General features: G+C 33.3%; 1 long non-coding RNA gene across 1 annotated transcript; it reads right to left on the bottom strand.

Annotated features, from left to right (window-relative positions):
• Positions 1 to 2,556: 2,556 nt before the first annotated feature.
• LOC125922099 (uncharacterized) lies at positions 2,557 to 22,212 on the bottom strand. Its single transcript, XR_007457575.1, has 4 exons — positions 22,104 to 22,212; positions 11,311 to 11,476; positions 7,346 to 7,399; positions 2,557 to 2,677 (listed from the first exon to the last, which is right to left on the bottom strand). It is a non-coding gene; the product is annotated as an uncharacterized LOC125922099 (long non-coding RNA).
• Between the last annotated feature and the right edge of the window lie 489 nt (positions 22,213 to 22,701).

Raw genomic sequence — 22,701 nt, 5'->3', positions numbered from 1 at the left:
ATGACAAAAATGTTTGTATTTGAATTATATACGTATTTAGTACATATTAGATATAGTGCTTTCTAAATATTATTTAGAAATAATATTTCTAAACAATAGGATGTTCTAATTGGGTTGTTTAGTTATCTGTGTTGTTACTGACTCTTTTCTCCTGAGTGATTTTCTTGTCAGTTACTGAGAGATATTTGTTACAGTCTTATTAGGATTATGCAGTTGCCTCTTATTTTCCAATTATCTTTTCAGTTATATCCTTTTTGTTTCATATAGTTTGAATACATGTTTTGAATTATTGTATAGTCTTTGTTTAATGTTTATTTTTGAGAGAGAGTCAGAGCGTAAGCAGGGGAGGGGAAGAGAGAGCAGGAGACACAGATTCCAAAGCAGGTGCCAACTTGACAACAGAGAGCCTGACGTGGGCCTGAAACTCACAAACCATGAGATCATGACCTGAGCTGAAGTTGGATGCTTAACCGCTTAATTGACTGAGCCACTCAGATGTGCCTTTGCTTGCTTGCTTGCTTGCTTGCTGGTTGTTTTTTTTTTTTTTTTTTAGAATTATTGTATAGTCTTGAAGATTGACTCATTAATATCAAATGTTGGTCTTTGTCTCTGGTAATGCTTCTTGTCTTAAAATGTACCTTATCTGTTATTAGTAGAACATCCACTTTCTTTTGATTAATCCTTTACAAGGTCCATCTTTCTCCAAAATTTTATTTTCAAACTTTCTTTATTTTCATATAAGGTGTGTCTTTTTTAGAGAATTTTTAATACTGTTTTAAATGAAATGTAGATTCTATCCAGGCTGAGAACAAGTAAATCATCTAAAGATTCACAAAAAAAACCAAAATATATACTGCTTGGAGAACATGGTTTTATGAGATAAAGTTAAATAGATCAATGCTTATTCAAATACTCTTAGTTCTGGTGACATAGAAATTTTATTTTTTTAAAGCAGTGAGGCATTTACTAATTTACCATAATATAATATTTTATTATTTTCTATATTATTGTACAAACTAGCAGAGGGAAGAAATTTGTGCATTGAGATAAGTTAAGAAATAATACAGTAGGATCAGGAGTGGCTTTATTAATGCACAATTGCAATGATTGTGACCATTATTGATAATGTGAAAGTAGAAGGACAGAAGAAATAGTAAATCCTTTCTGACCCAGAGGAAACAGAAAAAGGGATTTATTATACATTTTCTTTTTTAAAAAATTAGTGATTTAGGTAGAAATGATGTTTTTGAGGTTGAGAAACAAAATGCATTGAGATTAGTTTTAGTTTAGTTATTATTGACTGTGGGCTTTCCAGAAACAAAAACTGCACATCAAGCAAAATTAAGTTTATTAGACTTCCAATAATAAAGGAGTACAGAACTTTAACATTTAACAGCACCTTAGTGTTGCCTCAAATCAAGGAAATAAAAGGATATTTACAAGGCTTTTGGATGCAGGCTATGGTCTTTTAAGGTAATTCTTGGATGGGGAAAAAGATGGTAGAGTTTTGGAAGAGTTTATGGCATATTAGTTTTACATCAGTGGGCATACAAAAGAGAAGTGTTGAAGCAAATTCATGAACCTGCAGTTAGTAGATAAATATTTAGTTCATTTATAGTAGTTAATGTAACTCACTAGATGTATTTTTCAGTATTTTATGCTTCTTCATCTCTGATGGTTACTGGTTCTCTGGCAAAAGAAAAAGGACAAACAAAAAACAACATATGGAAGCAAATACACACCTAAAAATGACACACAAGTGGGGTGCCTGGGTGGCTTGGTCAGTTAAGCGTCCCACTCTTGATTTTGTCTCAGGTCATGATCTCACAGTTCATGAGTCCAAGCCCTTATTAGGCACTGAGTTGACAGTGTGTAGCCTGCTTGGGATTCTCTTTCTCTCCCTCTCTCCCTCTCTCTCTCTCTGCCCCTCCTGCCTCTCATATAATAATAAGAAAACACAAGCAAACAAAAAACCTGTGCATTGGTTATTTTGGAAGGCAAAATGCCTCCTATTATCAGACCTAACACTTATTTTCAAAACAGCAAAGTTTATGTTTCACTGTGGGAAAGAAGTGTCCTAGAACAAAGAGAAGCCATGTGTACCATAGGAGAGACACTAGAATTGGGAGCAAACATGAATGGGGAATAACAAGGGAAAATAGAAATAGAACTAGGGACTGGGGGAATCCTATAATTCTTAATCGTGAATTTACTGTTGGTTTTCTTTTCTTTCTTTTTTTTTTTCCATTCATGATCTGCTTTTCTACACTACAGTTAGTCCCATAATATAAGATATTGCCCTATTCTAAAATGCAACCACCAAGGAAAAATGACACTTCATGCTTTATAATTTCTTTAGTGTGAATTGTAAATGATTTTTTAAAACCCTTTTCTGACGGAAAACAAATTATTCTATAACCTACTAAGTGGAGTTCAAACATTTCAATCACACAAAATACAGTGTTATATCATTTCAAGATTAGTACAAAAATATTGTTCACTTTCAACTAACTATGTTAAAAATGGAGAGATTTATTTGTTTGTTTTCATTTGTTAAACCATTTAAAAAATATCTTAATCATTTGAGAATGTCAAAATTATCAGAGGCCATATCTTCTACACCAGCTCACAGAAGATATAAACTTTGGTGAACTTCACATCTGTTTGGTAATGGGGTCTGGGAAGAAAAACAAGCAAATCTTATTATATTCAAGTTAAATTATGGTGGAGTTCTATCATAAGAGTTTGGCCTCTACCTTGATAACTTAGTTTGAAAGAGCTGTTTAGCCATTCTGTTCCTATATTCTTCATCTGTAAAATACAAATACTAGCATAAATGATGATGAACAATGGAACATTTTCCACTGATGCTCATAGTAAGATCTTCACTTACAGACTCTTCTCCTTACATTCTTGCTAAACTCAAATTGCCCAACCAGTGGTTACTAAACTGAATCTTGCTGTCTGTGCATCCTGTTCTAAGATTAACAAAATCTCAGTTTGCACACACCTTCTGAGATTTATTTTTAATTGAAGATTAATTGACATACAGTATTGTATCAGCTTCAGGTGTACAACATAGTGATTCAATATTTATATACATTATTATGTAACCACAATAAGTCTAGTTACTGTCACCATACAAAGTTGTTACAATATTATTGACTATATTCCCTTTGCTGCACATTACATCCCCATATCTTATTTATTTTATAACTGGAAGATTGTACCTCTTACTCCTCTTCATATATTTTGTCCACCTCACCACTACTGTCCCCTCTGGAAACCATCAGTTTGTTCTCTGTATCAATGAGTCTATTTCTATTTTGGTTGTTGTTATTTGTTTGTTTTCTTTCATAGATTTCACATACAAGTAAGAACCTACAGTATTTGTCTTTCACTGTCTGACTTATTTCATCCATCCAGGGACTTATTACGTCCATCCATGTTGTTACAAATGACAAGATTTTATTCTTTTTTACTGCTGAATAGTATTCTATTGTTTATATAAACTACATCTTCTTTATGCATTCATCTATTGATGGACATTTAGTTTGTTTTCATATCTTGCTCATCATAAATAATACTTTAATGAACAGGGATGCATATGTTTTTTCAAATTGTATTTTTTGTTTTCTTCAGATAAATACCTAGAGTTAGAATTGCTGGGTTGTATGGTAGCTCTATTTTTAATTTTTTGAGGAACATCCATACTGTTTTCCATAGTGTTACACCAATTTACATTCCCACCAACCAGTGTACAAGCATCCTCTTTTCTCTACATCCTTGCCAACACTTGTAATTTCTTGTCTTTTGGATACTAGGCACCTTGACAGGTATGAGGTTCTATTTCATTCTTCTCATTGTGGTTTTGATTTGCATTTCCCTGATGATTAGTAATATTGAGCATCTTTTCATATGTCTGTTGGCCATCTGTACTGTCTTCTTTGGAGAAAGATCTATTCAGGTCCTCTGCCCATTTTTAATGAGGTGTTTTTTTTTTTTTTTTATTGAGTTGTCTGAGTTTTTTTAATATATTTGGGGTGTTAACCCCTTATAGGGCATGTCATTAGCAAATACCTTCTTACATTCAGTAGATTACCTTTTCCTTTTATTGATGGTTTCCTTTATTATGCAAAAGCTTTTTAGTTTGATATAGTCCCACTTGTTTATTTTTGCTTTTGTTGTCTTAGCTTGAAGACACAGATACAAAAAAAAATATTGCCAACACGGACATCAAAGAGCTTACTTCCTGTTTTCTTCTAGTTTTATGGTTTCAGATCTTCCATTTAAGTCTTCCATCCATACAATTTATTTTTAAATAAGAAAGTGTTCTAGTTTCATTCTCTTGTGTGTAGCTAAAATTCAGTTTCTTCAACACCATTTATTAAATAGACAGACTTTTCCCCAATACATATTCTTCCCTTCTTTGTCATAGATTAATTGACTATAGGAGTATAGACTTATTTCTGAGCTCTTTATTCTGTTTTACTGATCTCTGTGTCTGTTTTTGTACCAGGACCATACTATTTTGATTACTATAGCTTTGTAGTACAGTTTGAAATCTGGGAGATTGATAGTGCCAGCTTTGTTGTTGTTTTCCCTCAAGATTGCTCTGACTATTTGAGGTCTTTTGTAGTTCCATACAGATTTTAGGATTACTGTGTCTAGTTCTGCAGAACAAATGCCATTGTTATATTGATAGAGATTGCATTGGATCTGTAAATTGCTTTGAGTAGAATAGACATTTTAACAATATGAATTCTTCTAATCCATGAGCACAGTTTATCTTTCCATTTGTTTGTGTCATCTTCAGTTTTTTTCATCAGTGTATTCCAGTTTCAGAATACAGATCTTTTATCTGCTTGGTTAAATTTATTCCTACATATTTTTTTGATATGATTGTAAATGGAATTGTTTTCTTATATTCTCATAGCTTATTATTAGTATATAGAAATACAACAGATTTCTGTATATTGATTTTGTATCCTAAAACTTTTCTGAATTCATTTATTAGTTCTAAGTGAATAATTCTGAGAACAAAACTAAATCTTGACTGACCTTCCCAACTTATAAATCTGTATGCTAATTATTCCTTCCCAATATCCATCTTGCAGTGTTCTCACATTGAAAAGTTTTTAATGAAGGCTTAAACTAATTGATTTTGATTTAGTTTTTCTCATCCCATAGATTTAATGCCTGGGAAATATTGATAAAGATAGGACATGCCAAGAAAACTATTTCTCCTTTATTATAGGCCTCTGTGGCTGGAAAGTGTGGTAAGTTCTTCACCTGTCTGGTATTTTACCATTTTGTGTCAGTGTGCTGCTCAAACCTTTATGTCATCACTATTATCATCTTTGGATGAGATTCCTCTACTTGTTTTTATCACTGCTAGGACCCTTTAAGGTGAGGCAAGAGTGCAAGGATTTGATTAGGGGGAGCTCACTTGTGTTTTTCATTCCTCACCACTGGAAGGCAATAGACAACTGTCAGTTGGAAAGCTGACAACAAGCTGGTGCACTATTTGCATAGGTGCCTATACCCCCAATTATTTGAACACTTCAAGGCATTTCACTTGGAGAATTCATAATTATAATAGCCATTTTGAAGAGATTTTGATGTAAAAATTTTGTTTATTTGAAAGGTGTCAAGACACAAAGGCTACAAATCTGGTAAGGAGGTTGCATCGCCATATCTATCTAAAAAGGGGATCATTTGAGAGAAAGGTTATTTTACTTAAATAATCTCTATTAACTCTTCTGTGAGAGCCAGTATGTGTGTATGTTCAGGTTTCAAAATGGGCTTTCTACCTGTAATCATTCTTTCTTGCAGAGGGATGATAATTAACTTGTAAGAATAATTTTTGTCTAAAATAAGCTTCTTCTTAATTTTCCTCTATGTGTGTATGTGCATATGTGTTCTTCTTCTGTTTTTTCCTTCTCTTTGGTTATTTTGTATATTAGTCATATTTTTTGTTATTATGGTTGCAATCTTAAGAATATATACATATCTGGATACATATTCAAATGTTTCATAAAGAAAGAAAATTATTGGGTTGCCTCGGTGGCTCAGTCAGTTAAGCGTCCTACTCTTGATTTTGGCTCAGGTCATGATCTCATGGTCTGTGAGTTTGAGCCCCACGTCAGACTCACACTGACAGTGTGGAGCCTGCTTGGGATTCTCTCTCTCCCTGTCTCTGCCTTTCTCTGTCTCTCTCTCCCTCTCTCTCTCTCCCTCTCTCTACATTTCTGTCTGCCCTGTTTGCATGCTGTCTCTTTCAAAATGAATAAACTTTAAAAGAAAATAAAAGGAAAGCAAATTATTTTGCTGTTATTTTTTGCTTAAAAAATAGTCTATATTAAAAAAAATCTTCAACTGAGCATGTAATAGAGTGATAGCTTTGTTAGCTAGTGACTAGATCAGAAAAAGCTCTGTCGAAACGAGTATTTCTAAACAAGATCTAAGGAGTAGTTGCACTTTAGTTTATGTATACTTATGAATTATATTAATAATGTGTACTGTATCTGATCAATTTTTGAATCTTTAAACAAATTAGCATTATTAGGTATATTGATGCAAATATCCATCTCCTTCTACATTTTATGTAAAATTAACATCAACCACTATTAACATTAGCCACTATTCTAGTATATGCAATACTAAAATTAAAACTTATTTAATTTTAAAAAATTTTCTACATTGACCTCTGAGGGTCAAATGAGCTGTCATTAATTTTCACAAATATATATGATTTTGAATATAAAAAATTGTAATCAAATAACTTGTGAAAATGGATGTCTTTTTAAAAGGTTAATCTCATGAATAAATTCTTAAAACATTACTGGTAGGGGCACCACACCTGGGTGGCTTAGTCAGTTAAGTGTCTAACTCTTGATTTCAGCTCAGGTCATGAACTCATGGTTCACAAGTTTGAGCTCCTCATTGGGCTGTGCACTGATAACATGGAGCCTGTTTGGATTATCTCTCTTCTCTGTTTGGCCCTCTCCTGCTTGTGCTCATAAGCTCGCTCTCTCTCTCTCTGTCTCAAAATAAATGAATACACATTTTTAAAATATTATATATAATAAGAGCCAACTGTTTGCTTCAATTATAATTTTCATATTTTTAAGTAATTTTAAGACCTTACACTAATATTAGATTGAGTATATGAACATTTTCAAATTAAGAAAAAATTATAAACCTCAGTGTCTAAACTTTTTATTTACCCTATTCTTATACATTGTAGAATGTGCAAATGCCTTTTGATAATGCTATATATATATGTGTTTATTTTCCTTATTTACTTTAACATTTGTGAAGTTGATATAAAATATACACTTACAAAAATAAAGAATTATGGAGTTTGTGATTTTCTATCTTCCAGTTTTCTCTGTCTCTGAAGGGAAGAAACAAGAATTGATAACTTTGGTTAAAGGTGTTAATAAAAAAGTGTTTGGGACTATGCTTAGCATAATAATTACAGGGAGACATGAATATATACAAGATAATAGATATGGTTTGTATATTTTTCAAAGATGACATTACAGTTAATTGATATAGGAATTGTAATATAAATATGCATTGGCTTAATATGTTGATAAAATCATTTATAATGTAACCTAAAAGTATGATTTATGAAGGTATGATTAATATACCTTAATATAAAACCATGAATGTGTTAAAATTTTGATTTATTTGACTCAATATTAATCTCTTTATTCATAAGGAAAAGTTTATAATTTTTTTTAATGTAAAATACTATATATAAGAAGGGCTAGAATTTCTTTCTTTCTGTGAAACAAAATTATTCCTTGCCAGAAAATAATCTGTTATTCTTTTTAAAGTTATGTTCCTTATAATCATTGTTCCCAATATTTTCCAATAACTATTTATTCTAGTCATTTTTTCTTGAATATTACTTTCCTACTTTTCAAGATCAAATTCAAAAGAGTATGAAAGGTAGTAGAATATGTCACCTCAAAATATGACTGTAGGAGTTCAGGACATGCCACCCCACAATATGCCACTTTGGTATATTATTTTCAGTTGTAGCTCTCTGAAAACAACAAATGCAGGGAGAATCTTTCTTTGAATTCCTCTTATTTGCCTAAAGATAGATCCTCCAAAAGGAACTGAATTGTCATAATCCCCTTCCCTGGAGTTTGTCAACCAGGGAAGATTGACTGCTATCACAGGAGAGGAGACTAGAAGTCAACACCACCCTCAGACAAATACTGTTACAAACTATCATATCTTCTATCTATTTCTCTAAGGGCCCATTCATTTTTCCTAAAAACCATATCTTCTCTTCTAAGAGGCCTATATCCATCCGCTTTCCTTTCTCTGTTAAGATAGTAAATACTATCCTAAATTTTAAAGGTATATTTTTGAATTATTCCTTTTTCCTGGCTATCTCCTAATATATACATGTACTATACATGTTATTAAACTTCTGTTGTTTTTCTCCTGTTAATCTTTTTTTTTTTTAATAAGAGTCTCAGCTAAGAGCTCAGACAAGGTAGAGGAAAAATTAGTTTCCTTCCCTATAATAGATACAACTATTAAGATGTCCTTTATGTATAAAACTCTTTGTGGGTTTCCTGGAATAGTCACCAGGTAATAAGAAGATTTGCTTCTTTGCCTTTTAAAAAGAAGAACAATATAAATAGTTAAGTTTGATTGTTCTTTTCCAAATTTTAAGTAATTTCTAACTAAATAAGGAATGAAAAACCTAACAGACTATGAGAAACATGTAGTCTTCATAATTTTATTATGTGAAAGTAAAATATAGTAATACAAATATGTTTAAATAATTGTATACCTCTCAGTATAAAATAAGCATACTCAAATTCAAGTATACAATCTGGTACAAAAACTGTCTTTAAGTTAATTTTTGTTTCTAAATATTAGTAATATCTCAAGTGCAATTAGTGGCAATTGTTTATTATGTTTTATTATTACATCAGAGGCCCTAGAGATGGTCAATATCTGCCCAGTTTATATCTGATGATTTCCTGGGTAATCACTGACTAAATCATTATGTGTTAATTGTGTGTTATTCTTCTACAGAGCATTCCTATTTTTCCATGCTTTTATTGCTGGCTAACAAAATAATAGAAAAAAACAGATTAAAATCTTAAATCAGCATAGATAGGGCAATTTCACTTAAAATTTTTGAAAATATTTCTAGCATTTGTTCTATCATCCAAACTTAACCCTGGCAAAATTGTAAAGATGAGACCTAAGTAAGAACCAATCCATAAAGATCATTTGAACATTAGCAAATGCATTTTAAACAACTGTCTTAATCCAGTGGATTTGCTTTCTTGATCAGGACTAGGAAAGATAAGTAGGATATTAAGGGGACATCTCATGGTCTATTAATGATCCTTTCTTATGTTGCTTAGCAATGATGAGGGAGCATAAGGCAACCAATGCCCCACAAACACCCCACCTCGGGGTAGGATATGTGTGATACTCCTCAGGTACTCCTGGCTGCATCAGAACAAAGGAAAAGGAAAAACAAATGGTTTAATGATAAGAGAGATCAGTCATGAAGGACATTAATCTCCATTAGTTTACATATGTCTTAGTAAATTATGAGAAAAAGGCAATCTTATCAATAGCCTGATCTCCAGAAACCTATAGACTCAGTTTCCTGGAGCCCCAGCATCACCCTTCCCTCCACAGTAATGTGGGGAACAAAGGCAAGAAGGAAATGACAGGTAAAATTAAATTTCTTTTTAACCTGCAGCCCATTGACAAATACTTGAGGCAAATACAGAGCCTAGTTCTCCAGGAACCTCCTACTGTCCTATTGTTAAACCTTACTAAAGGAAAAACAACCTTAGCTTGACAATAGCTAGGCCTCTGGTATTTTAGGAGTCTTCTTTAGCACATGAAAGTCCTTCTGGAGGCCTCTCTTTTCCCTTTGCCTCCCCCAACTCCATAGTATACAACCAGTCACTCCTCACAACCCCAGTGCTGTTCTTTCTGCTCACGGGTCCTGTCCCTGAGATGAGATTTTGGAGTGGTGGTGGTAGGGGGTGGTGGTCCAGAGTCAACTGACAAGAACTCTTGAAGACGTCTTTGGTGAAAAGGTGATTTTATTAAATCACGGGAACAGGATTTGTGGGCAGAAAGGGCTGCACTGGGATTGTGAAAAGTGACTGATTATATACTGTGGAGTTGGGGGAGGTAAAGGCAAAAGTCATGGCTCCAGAAGGACTTTGGTGTGCTAAAGAGGACTCAAAGATACCTGAGACCTGGCTGTTGTCAAGTTAAGGCTGTTTTCCCTCTAGTAAGGCATTAACATAGACCAGTTGGGAGTTCTGGAGAAATGTTATACTCTATATTTGCCTCAAGTATTTGCCAATGGGCTGCAGTTATAAAGAAATTCAATTTTACTTGCCATTTCCTTCTTGCTTTTTTTCCCCACATCACTATGGAGGGGAAGGTGATATTAGGGCTCCATGAAACGGAGTCCATAGGTTTCTAGAAATTAGGCTTTTGATAAGATTGTTTTTTTCTCATAATTTACTAAGATTGTATAAACTGATGGAGTCTCATGTGCTGCATGACTGTGATCTCTATCACTTAACCATTTGTTTCCTTTCCTTTCCTTTGTTCTTGAGAAACCAGGAGTGCCTGAAGAATATTACACATATCCCTATTTTTGGGAGTGGGGGGGTCAGGCAATGTGCTAGCTTTTACTTGACCCTTAGCTTGCCTTATGGTCCTTCATCACCTGTGCTTTAATGAAATCACCTTTTTTGAACCAAATATGTCTTAATTCTTTCTTGGCCATCAGCTCTGAACGCCCATCACTCCAAAACCCCACCAGCAGAGTATTCCCATATCTTATTCTGCTCAGAGTCTTAAATGCTTCTTTGTAACTACTAACTACTAACTCCAGAGATGATGGCCACCATCATAGAAAATCAAAATACCAAATTTTAGCTATCCTTCAAGAATCTTAGCATCTGAATGTTTCTCCTTATCCCTTATTACTAAATGCAAATTAAGAAGCCAATGGATGAAATTAAGTTCCCATTTTCCTGTTCCTATGTCTTGTCTCATGATTAACATACCTTGTTTTCCCCATATTTTTCAAGAATCTGAGCAGTGAACAATTCTCAGAACAATACTAAACTTTGAGTGGCCCTTTTTAATCAGCCTTATAAAATCTTTCAGCTACTTACTTCCTGCAGATACTCATTTTTAGCTTTTCCCCATATTTCAGCATTCTTAAATACTTGAGTTAATGACTTTAGTTGTTTCTTTTTCTTCTTTCAGTGTAATACTTACCTTACAGAATTGTTGTTAATGTAAAATATGTATGTAAATTATTTAGCACAGAACAGGCTTTACAGATGACCTGCTAAAAATGGTAGTAATACTGTTGATGCCAATAATTAAACAACATCCATAGCTGGATTTCATTGGATGATGATGATGATGATACCAATGAAGTCTAGGAAAAGTAAACAGTAAATAATTAGGTAGCAACTCAGAGCAAGGAAGCAAATAATTAGGTAGCAACAATGGAACAGTGAACTTTATAAGTATAGACCAAACCCAAAAAGAGGGCAACATTGCCAACAGCAAACTGAAACATAAAACAGCAGATTACTTTGGAGATTTTAAATTAATATTTTCATTAGTAATATCGCACAGTGTTGTGGATTTCAGGTCATCGTTTCTTTACTGATGTTCCTCCCAAATTACCTGCAGACATTTTTGAGGAGAGTGAATTTTATTGGTTTCTTGTTTCTGTGCCAGCCCTCTAGAAACAAATGAGATTTTTTCCTGCCATACAAGCCTCTGACATTAGGATAGAAATACTAACGAAGCAATTTATGTCCTCATTGTAACAGGCTAAGTCTAAAAATTTGTAGAGTCTTTATACCAAGTTTTGTAGTGTTAAGTAATGGACTTACACATTTTTGAGAAAATGTTTAGATTCACAGAGTGGATTTATTTTTAAAGTGCTTAAGGAAACTTAGTATGTGAAACTCCAAACCACCGAAAGGCCAATCTTGCCTTGAGGGCACAGACCCATTAGCACTTGTTCAGGGTCCCATTCTTTTCCCAGGAGAAGATCAAACTTGGCAAATAAGAAATCAGTGGTCATTAATTCTTTGCATTTGTAAGAGAAGTTGCTTCTGAGCTTTATTCTTAACTCAATCCACCTGAGATCTAGATTTCTTAAGTGAATTGACCTTTAGTCTGGTAGCCAGAGTCTTTATAGAACTGTATAGTAGTTCAAGGTTTAGAGAGGTTGGATCTGTTCTTAGTGGAGTTATCTCCTGACTTCAAGAGGTAAATGCGGGTTAAAATTTACTAGGGCAAGCAGTTTCTAAGGGATACCTTTTGTAATGTGATTGTCTGAAGATTTACTGGGAAATGTTACCCGTGTCTCTCTGTATTATAAATTATTTTAACCACATATGTAAGTGGATTCAGTTAATTCAGATTATTAATATTATTCAGATAAAGTGATTGCAAATTAAACACTAAGGTTTTTTGTTTAAGTACTTAATTTTGTTCAGGTTTTATGGTGCTAACAACTTTTGTTAGCTTCTCTGTTACATGACCAAAATATAGTTACCTCCTTTCCTGTAAATGCATACTATTTCTTAATTGAAAGGGTGAGGTTTTTTTTTTTCCACCATCTTTGAATATAGGCTGACTTTTGTAGGTTGCTAGACCAATAGATACAACAGAAATGACAGTATAGCTAAGTCATAAGAAGTTTCACAGCTTTTGCCTGGACCTCTTGGAATGCTTTTTCTTAGAAAACTTGTACTGGGAGACATCAGACAGCATGGTAAAAATTGGAATAACTCAGGCCATTTTGGAGGAAGAGATACCATGTGTAGGGAGAGAGAAGCAAAGAGACATCAAGACACTAGACATAAGAGTTTAAAAATCCTGTTCTAAGTGGATCCTGCAGTCTCAGCCACAACAGAAACCCAACCCCTGAGCCACAAAATTATGAACAAAATGAAATAGTTATATTAAGTGACTAAATATTGGGCTGATTTTAACAAGATTGATAGCTATAAGAGAATTGGGTAGTAGATCTAATTCCATAACAAAACCTAAAACAGGTTTCATTGCTTTGAGATTGTCAGTCAGAAGTTGGTAGAGCTTTGAGGAGACTTCTGGTGATTATTCTGAAGATGAGTGAGGAAATGTTATTGGAAGTGGGAGAAAGGGGATTTTACAATGTAGTAGAATAGATTTTGGCAACACTGTCACCTGTAATAAAGTGGAAAATAGCAAGGGTAAATAATAAACCTTTGTTCTGGCATGGAAAATTTCCAGGTAGTATCTAGAAAGTTTCAATAGTCTCTTCTACATGCCTGTTTATAAAATAGAGAACAGAGATCAGCTAAAGAAGGAACCATTCAGTTTTTGAGAAGAATTTTAATTTTTAAAGTATATTTATTTATTTTGAGAGTGAGAGTGTGTGTGAGCGTGTGGGCTAAGGGGCAGAGAGAGAGGAGATGAGAGAATCCCAAGCAGGCTCCATGCTGCCAGTGCAGAGCCAGACCTGGGACTTGATTGATCCCACAAACTGGAAGATCATGACTTGAGCTGAAATCAAGAGTTGGACACTTAACTGACTGACCCACACAGATGCCCCAGTTTTTGAGCAAAAATTTTTAAAAATATGCAGAGGACCCAGGACTTGCTGGTTTCAGAAAATTTTCATCTCCATTACTTCTTTGCTAGAGATTATCAAGGTAAAAAGAGAAAGAATCTAATTTAGTATGGAACAAACAGTAGGCTTTGGGGTCACTTTTATGAAAGAATGGCTTCAGTATCCTGTGTTGATACCTCTGGAAGATTTAAGGATACCTCTAGAAGATTTAAGGCCATCCCTGTTAAGACTTCGTAGAATCTTACAAGATCTTCTCAGACCCTCTCTGCCACAAAAGCATGCCTCTAAGAATCTTAAGGGCATGCCACACTGACCCTTTTAACCAGATAAAAACACTTGTAAGAATCTTAAGGGAAATATTGCATACCAACTTGACTTTTGAGCCAAATCAGAACAGAACTTGTCTTGAAATGTGGATATGAATTCCATATAATGGAGTGGATTAAAATCTGATACACTACAGGCTCACAAAGTCTTAAACACATTATATCAGCTTCAACAAAAAGGAACAGAGATAATATAAAATACAAATAAGTCTTTGAGCCCTTAAACTTGTTTATACAGGAAACATACTGAGAAGCTTATTTCATTATGATCATGGTCTGTTTCCTATGGAAAAGAAGGAGAGAACCAAGAACTCAGAATGTGGAACAAAGAGACATAGAATAATCATCAAGAAATTGGAGACATGGGCTAGGCTGGTGTGGGTGTGAAAGATGAAATATCTTAAAGGATAAAATATTCTCTTTATCAAGGGGAGACAGAAGGAGGCTGATGCACACAAGAGACACCAATTAAGTAAGTGAGAAGGCCATCTCAGAAGTGGATCATCCAGCCCTAGTCATGCCAGGCAAGCAGAGCCCTCTCAATATCTGATGCATAAAATGATAAGCAATGTTGTTTTAACACATTTAAGTTTTTGGAATAATTTATTATATATTGATAAATAGGTAATTGGAGCTTGCCTTTCTTTACTATATTTAGTATGATTAGTGTAATTATGAATTAACCTCCCTTGAATCAGTAGAATATGAGACTTAAATCAGAGCTGCAATACTCAATGCCCCTCAGGGCTTCACAGCATAAGCAAAGTTAGTTACTATATACGTGCTCAACAAAGTAGTGTTAAATGAATGAGCTCCTTGAACTTCTGCTTTGACAAGACATTCTCAGCATATTTATTGGCTTTTAACTGTTATCATCCTGAAGATAGACACTTTGGTAAGTCATTTGGAATTCAGTGCTTACTACAGTACAGGCACAGTGTTAATATTATTCTCACAATAACACTTGTTGACATTATTGTTGAAAGTTAGGTTCCTTGGGATAGGTTAGCAAGAAGGATGTTTATAAGAGACTGCTCTTGAGATCAATATCTCCGAAAGGAAAAAGATTGAAACAGGAGTGAAGAGAGGGAGGTGACTTGTCATATACTTTAACCAGCAGTGTTGGTTTACACCATGGAGAGCACTGGAATTGACTTCTTCTAGTCAAATCAATACATACTTTCAGAGACTACTGTAATTGTTTATTATAGTTTTTTATAAATTGCAAATTAATTTGACAAGACCAACCTGCGCAAACCTTACCAGCAAAGTTGAAAAATTCTCACAGAAAAAAATTACAAAACAGTCCCGAAGTATGCAAGTGAAAAGAATAATTGAATACCAAGATTTATGATTTTATAATAACTTCTGTATAATGTTTTCCAATTTAAAAAATTAATAAATTGCTTGTGATCTGGAAAGCTGCAGTTTATTTGTAATACATTTTAAATTTCTATCACTTCTAGTCACTTGTCTCTATGTGTTTTTATAATAGAGAAAACAGTATGTAGTTCTGAGTTACCTGGAAATCTCAGGATTGTGGTAATTAATAATTGTGCTAATATTCTTAATCCTAATTTTTAATCATCTATAAATACATAAAAATTCAGCCCAAGTATTTTCAGTCTTTTACCTTTATTCAGAGAGCCTTTTTAAAAATAGGAATATTTTCAACATAATTTTTTTTGAAAAAGCTATTTTTTAAAATATTTATTTTTAAAGTATTGCCAAATTTGGATGTGGCAATTAGGCCATCTCAGTAGAATTCAGTTTCACTGTATAATATAAATGTATCTAATCAAAAAATAGGAATGAGGGGCGCCTGGGTGGCTTAGTCGGTTGAGTGTCCGACTTCTGCTCAGGTCATGATTTCACAGTTTGTGAGTTCGAGCCCCACATCGGGCTCTGTGCTGACAGCTCAGAGCCTGGAGCCTGCTTCGGATTCTGCTTCTCCCTCTCTCTCTGCTCCTCCCCTGCTCACATGCTGTCTCTCTCTCAAAAATAAATAAAGATTAAAAAAAATAAAAATAAATAGGAACGATATGAAAATATTTTTCTCAAAATGTATTGCAAGGAACAGTTGTAGAATTTCAGAATTAAAATTTGTACCATATGGAAACTCCCATCAATCATTCAATTTGTTTCCTCCATAACTTTTTGTAGCAATAAATTTCAGTGTATTTCTATAACATGGTCTTGTTTACAAGCTTTCTTTTCTTTCCTTTCCTTTTCTTTTGTTTTTAAACTTTTTTCTATGTTTATTTATTTTGAAAGAGAGAGACAGCACGAGCAGGGGAGGAGCAGAGAGAGAGGGAGAGAGAGAACCTGAAGTGGGCTCCAGGCTCTGAGCTGTCAGCACAGAGCCTGATGCTGGCTGGAACTCATGAGCGGTGAGATCATGACCTGAGCTGAAGTCGGAAGCCCAACAGACTGAGCTACCCAGGTGCCCCACAAGCTTTATTTTCAATAATTAAAAGTTTCTAAAACTAAAACAGATGACTTCTTTTTATTTCTTGTTCATTGACATCTTTGAAGATTTCCAGCCAGTTTTGAAACAAATGTGATCAAATGTAGAGGACTCACTTATGAAAGGTTCAATAGAATTACAGTCTACTGAAGTTGATTTACAAAATACCCTTTAGCAATTTCAAAACTTTCTAAAATTTAACTGATGTCTGGCAAAGTGAAAATGCGTATTGCTGCACTAAAGAAATGATGATGATGATGGTGATGATGATGATTGAGCAACTTCATCACAAAAAAATTATGTATTTCAGTGATTTCTGTATGTATACTTTGACAATTACAGATTTTGTTTCAGTTGCAAAAATATCACTGCTCATTTGGATGCAATTATGAATTATTTATTCACATGACCAATTTCAACCACATTGGCTGAATAGAATTTGTAATTTAGAAAAAAAAATTGTTCTTATCAAAATTCTATGAGTCACTGAAATTTGTTAGTGTTAATATTATTACTGATAGTATTACTACATAATACAATTAATTTTACTCAATGGACAACTTTTTAACTGAATTTACAAAATTTCAAAATCATGTACAGTGAACTTCCAAAAGCTTTACTTTTATTTGATTTATTGGATAAAACATTAAATTATTACTTGAATAATCTTCCATGTTTTTCTACTTGATACATCTATTAGTATAAATCTGGCACCATTTAAGTGTTTGTGAATGGCTTCTCTTGTAACTGATGCTATAGCAATAATTGAGATTTTTTTTTTTTTTTTACTTAAAAAAAAACTTAGGAGTCAAAAAGACCAAAATTAATTTGGAAGAAAAATTATTTACTAAGAAGCCATAAGTTAGAGTGATATGAAAATGCATATTCTGCAACTACATATGTTAAAATATCATTTTGCTTCTTTTCAGGTTTTGTGCAACCTTTATATTTATTATAATTTTGCTGAGAAATAGAAATTTAGTTCTTAATTTTTATTTGATTTCATCCTAACTTTTTTGAACCACTGGCACCTAAAATCCAAATTAAAAAAAAAAATGGCATTAAACATAAAATAAGCAATTGCAGATTTATACCACTCATGGAATTGATTAAACTGCTTTTACAAAAACATTCATATTTTTCTCTGCTTGTTCTATGGTGGTACTGTTCACTTCATCTCTCACATATATTGCACATATGTCTGATGTATAATTTCCCACATTTCCTACTGACTGCACTAACAGGTAGCTTGGCAACTTCCTGCATCTCATAAGCATAGGCCATGACAGAGTTGGCTGGCACAGGTGGTTTACAAGGACATCGTGGTTGAATAATTTTCCTACTACTACACAAGGCTGGAATGAGTTAGTTGCTTCTAGATTATCTTATCCCTTAGCACTATATTTTTTATCAGCAAGTGCCCTCAGGAAAAGAATGATGAGTTATCTTTGCTCATTTTTCAAATTTAATCACATGTTAAATTGATAACTCTTACTGAGCATATATCATATACACTAGTAGATGATGCCAGGTAATGAGAGGAATCACTAAAGATCTACTAAACCAATTCTGATTTATTTTATCTAATTCTTATTACTACTTTATTTTTAAAAATGAAAAATTGGGGATAATTCCTAAGATGGACAAGTGCTCTTCCAGGAATACAGCCATAAACTAGGACTTTAGAAGGCAAACAGAAAAGCCCATCAGACTATTTATAAGAATCCTGAAGTGTCTTCAATTATTTATAAAGCTATAATATTGAAGAGAAGAGATTAAGTCAGTATATGTTCTCAGAAATAGAACAAAAGGGGAAGGGCCAGGAGCTAATTGAGTTCAGGTTTTGGTTAAAGGAATGAAATGTGTTTTAACAGTTGGAGCTATCCATACATAAAGTTTAATATGTTGAAAGTTAACATTTTATATTTGTAAAAATATTCAGGTAGTGGGTAGATGAACATCTACTCTTAATATTGTAGAGGAGATTCCTAATTTGGGTAGGAGTTTGGAAATGGTGCCCTCTGTACAATCTACAGGTTTTTATTACCTACAATGAACAGTAATGTGCATTGGTGTCCCACTACAATGCAATTTACTTTACAGTAGATTCAGTAAAAGTTACTCAACTATGCCTTCATGCTAAAAAGCAATGAGGCAATCAAATGAACCTATTGTAATTTGTCTGGTTATGGAATTACCTTATAGCATAGAAAACCAAGGACAGAAAAAGGGCATGGGGCCCAAAGCAGGAAGTGGCAGAATTAGAGAGAGGTACTGGCAGTTGAATCATTATGAAATTGTAGAGTACATTTTTTTTTACTATAAAACACAATTCAAATTTTATAACTATTCAGTGTCAGCACCCACAAGTACATGCCAGATACTAGGTCCTGAATGAAGAAAGTTATATATATATTTTTTTTCTATACTCTTCTAGGCTTTCTGCCATGTGGTGCTCTTTGATTTTCAGACAAAGCATATGAAAATGTATAGGTGTGCGTGTGGGGTTTTTCTCGTTGTTGGTTTTTTGTTTTTTCTGTTTTTTTTAACTTTCCTCAAAATGGATACAAGAAAAGATATAAAGTTTTGTTATTTTAATGTTAGATTTCTACACACAATATTCCTTGACTAAGACAATCTGTTTTAAAAAATCTGGGCATTTTGACTGATTCTAAAATATAGTAAAGATTCAAATTGATAAGTTCTATAGGTATTTGTTTTAATATATTTATGTTCTTGTATATATCAATGGTTATATACTGAATGTGTCCTCACAAAATTCATTTGTTGAAATACTACCCCCAAATGTGGTATTAGGAGGTATAATGACTATGGGAGGTGATTAGTTCCTGTGGATGGTGTCCTTAAAAAGGAATTAGTGCCCTTCCAAAAGAGACCCCAGGGAATTTTCAAGAACCTTCTTAAATGAAGGACACATCCAGAATTTGGAAGTCTGTGAACCAAGAAGCACGTCCTCAACAGGCACCAAATTTGCTGGCTCCTTGATCTTGGACTTTCAGACTCTAGAACTATGAGAAATTTCTGTTGTTTCTAAGCTATGCAGTTTGATAATTTCTTATAGTAGCCCTAATGGTCTGAATCACTAACATTTTATCTATACCATATTTATGGTATAGAAATCATGTTTTCCTCCAAAAAATTTTTCTTCTTCCCCTCCTAAATCATCATGCAGCATATGATATTAGAAATCTTTATAGATAGATGATACATAGATAGATAGAGACACACAGAGAGAGAGAGATGATAGATGATAACTGAAATGTTTCTGGAAGAGTTGTAGATTTTAGTTTTGTTGACTGTATGTTTATTAAGCTCATGAAAATGACATTTGCATATATAAAAAACGATCATCCTTATGTAAGCAAACATTAAATGATAGTTATTTAGAAGATGAATATATTTAAAATAATGGATTAAATCACAACTTCTTTCTTAAGTCATTTCTATAGTGTTGTCAGCCTATTGATATACATAAGCCAGTTTCAAATAATAGCACTGACATGTGAGGGATAAATGAACAAACATTTTTAAATGGCCAATTTCTAGACTTAAAAAAATCACTTTAAAGACAGTATACAGAAGTGAAAGATAAAACTTTTAAAGGAAAATATATTTTCTTCAACTTAAGAAAAATTAAAGAAATCACCTGCTAACTGCAGACTTTTCCTAGAACCCCTTTTTTCTACTATTCTGGGCATTCCACATTACAAATTGAGTCTGAACTATACCTCTTAATTAGTCTTGAAAAATAACATATATAACTAATCTCATAATAGCATATTGGTTACATGAGTATAATTATTATAAATAGATATCTTCACACTGATGCTTATATTTGAGAAGAATAGATGATTATGGCTAGGTATTTAATGATGAGTTCTTAATAAATGATATAGAAGTGCCTCTCTGGTTACCCACTACATTTTATTCTTGAAAGATAAAAAGTTAAAATTTCAAGGCTCTATTTTCATACATTATAAACTTTTCACATTATAGAAAATTGTACCCATTAACAAAATATCTTAACAGCCTGATCATGTGAAATGAAGTAATTCTTACACCTTTGTTCATATTCCGGTAGAAGAAACTTTCGTTACCTTCTCTGCAGCTAATTCTACAATCTGTACAATGAATTCTGTCCTCTTCCTTTATGTGAAGGACAACACATCTGCCTTTCTTCCTTTTCCTATCATTTCTTCTTCCCCTTCATCACATAAACCTGCTTATTTTTTTTTCTTAAAAGCGTCTGTTCTTATAATTTAACTTCCTTTAAGATAACCATGTTTACTTCCTTCTTAATTCAGAATCTTCTGATAAGAGTACTTTATATCCAGTATTCCTGTCCTCTTTACTGCCTTCCATTCTCTTCTCTCAACTTCCTGCAATCTGATTTTTATTCTGTCAGCTTCACTGACAAAGCTCTTACTAAAGTGACTGGCATCCTCTTCTTGTTCAAATTAATGGAAATGATAATTCTCTCTGTATATCTTATTTTCTTCTCCAAAACTTGTCTTCAATTCACTATTTAAATTTGGGGGTTAGTTCCTTTATTTCTTCAAACTTTTTTCTTTATTTCCCTAAAAACTCTCCCTGGATGATCTCATGTACCTGTCAATTTGCCCAAAATTTACATTTATAGCAAATGTTGAAACAAGATCTGTCCTATTCCTTTTTTTTTCACTTCATCTGAATTTCAATAAATTGAATTAAAAGAGAGATAAAATGTTTTCCTTTTAATAACAAAATATTGGAAGATATCTCTTTAAACAAATATATAGAATATGTTTTCTTGTTCTTTCTTGTTATTATAAGATTCAGGAAAATAAGCATGGAAATACATAGAAACTTGAAATTGCAACTACTCTAAACATAATTTGAAGCACATGGAAAGCATTGCTCCAACTTCCTTTCCATTGCTTGACCTTCCTCTCCAACATCCAAATATGCCCAAAGACTTTCAAAGATGGGGATCTTTCTTGGACAACACATACTCTAAATTATATAACTAAACAGCTTTCTCCTGGTATATTTAATCTATCAATTTTTAATATTTTTAAACAATTTTAAAAAGTGCCAAGCAAAATAAATCTAATTATTTGTATGAAATCTTTAAATAGTTGAAAACAGAAAAGATGCTCCTTTCTCATCTCAAGGTTGGTTGTTCATCTCTTAATGGTTCAATTCAATCAATAATTTTTTCCATGGCACAATTTTTGGTAAGCCACCAAATTTGTGGTGATTTATTACATTAGCATTAGAAAACAAATACAGTCTTCAAGCGCTGGATCATATTGAACTTCTTTTGTTGTCTACATAGCAATGATTTTTAATAATTGACCTCCTTTTATTTTCTTGTCCCATCTCATAATCTTGTCTAAAATGGGCATTAAGTTTTCCAATCAGGGTTTTGTGTAATACACTTTATTCCCCTGGTGAAAATTGGTACATTTGGTCATCTTCAGTTTTTGTTGTCACTTTTTCGTGACCTGACGATCCTTATAAGACTCACAGCAATAATTTGACAATTTTATAAACCTAGTTATGTACGTTGAGATCTAATTTGTTGAGACAAATGTACTTTGATTTAGATTATTCATTTTATAATCAATATACTTACATTGGTATCCACAAACCGATACAGCTTCAAGTTGTTGCTGTTGCTGTTGTTGGTTTTCAGAATGAGTATCATTCTTAAACAGGAGGGGGAGGGGCAGCAATACAGGAGCTGAGTCATTTGAGTCATTCAGCTTTCACCATTTTCCATTGTTAGCGTCACACCATTTGTAATAAGGAATCAGTCCGTTCTTTCCTTGATATTTTTCTTGTTCTAAGCTTAATTAGTGTTGCCTGAGTGCTCAGTCAGTTGAGTGTCTGACTTCAGCTCAAGCCCTGATTTCACAGTTCAAGCTTCATGGCAAGCTTTGTGTTGACAGTAAGTGAGCCTGCCTTGGTTTCTCTGTTTCCATCTCTCTCTGCCCCTCCCTGGCTTGCATTCTCTCCCTCTCCCTCTCTCTCTCTTTCAAAAATAAAAGTTTATTTTTTAATTTAATCAATTACTTCATTTTTCAACTTGAGACTTTTTCCATGACATATTAGGCTTTAGGCATCCTTACATTGTTTTTAGATGTCTCTTCACCTCTTTTATTTTATTTTGGAAATATGTGGCTTTTAAAATTTTATTACTGGGGCAACTGGGTGGCTCAGTCAGCTAAGTG

Source organism: Panthera uncia, chromosome C2 (assembly GCF_023721935.1).
Source record: "Panthera uncia isolate 11264 chromosome C2, Puncia_PCG_1.0, whole genome shotgun sequence".
In the NCBI taxonomy this organism is placed as follows: Eukaryota; Metazoa; Chordata; class Mammalia; order Carnivora; family Felidae; genus Panthera; species Panthera uncia.
Note: the sequence above shows the minus strand (reverse complement) of the source record. Positions and strands in the feature narration are given on the sequence as shown.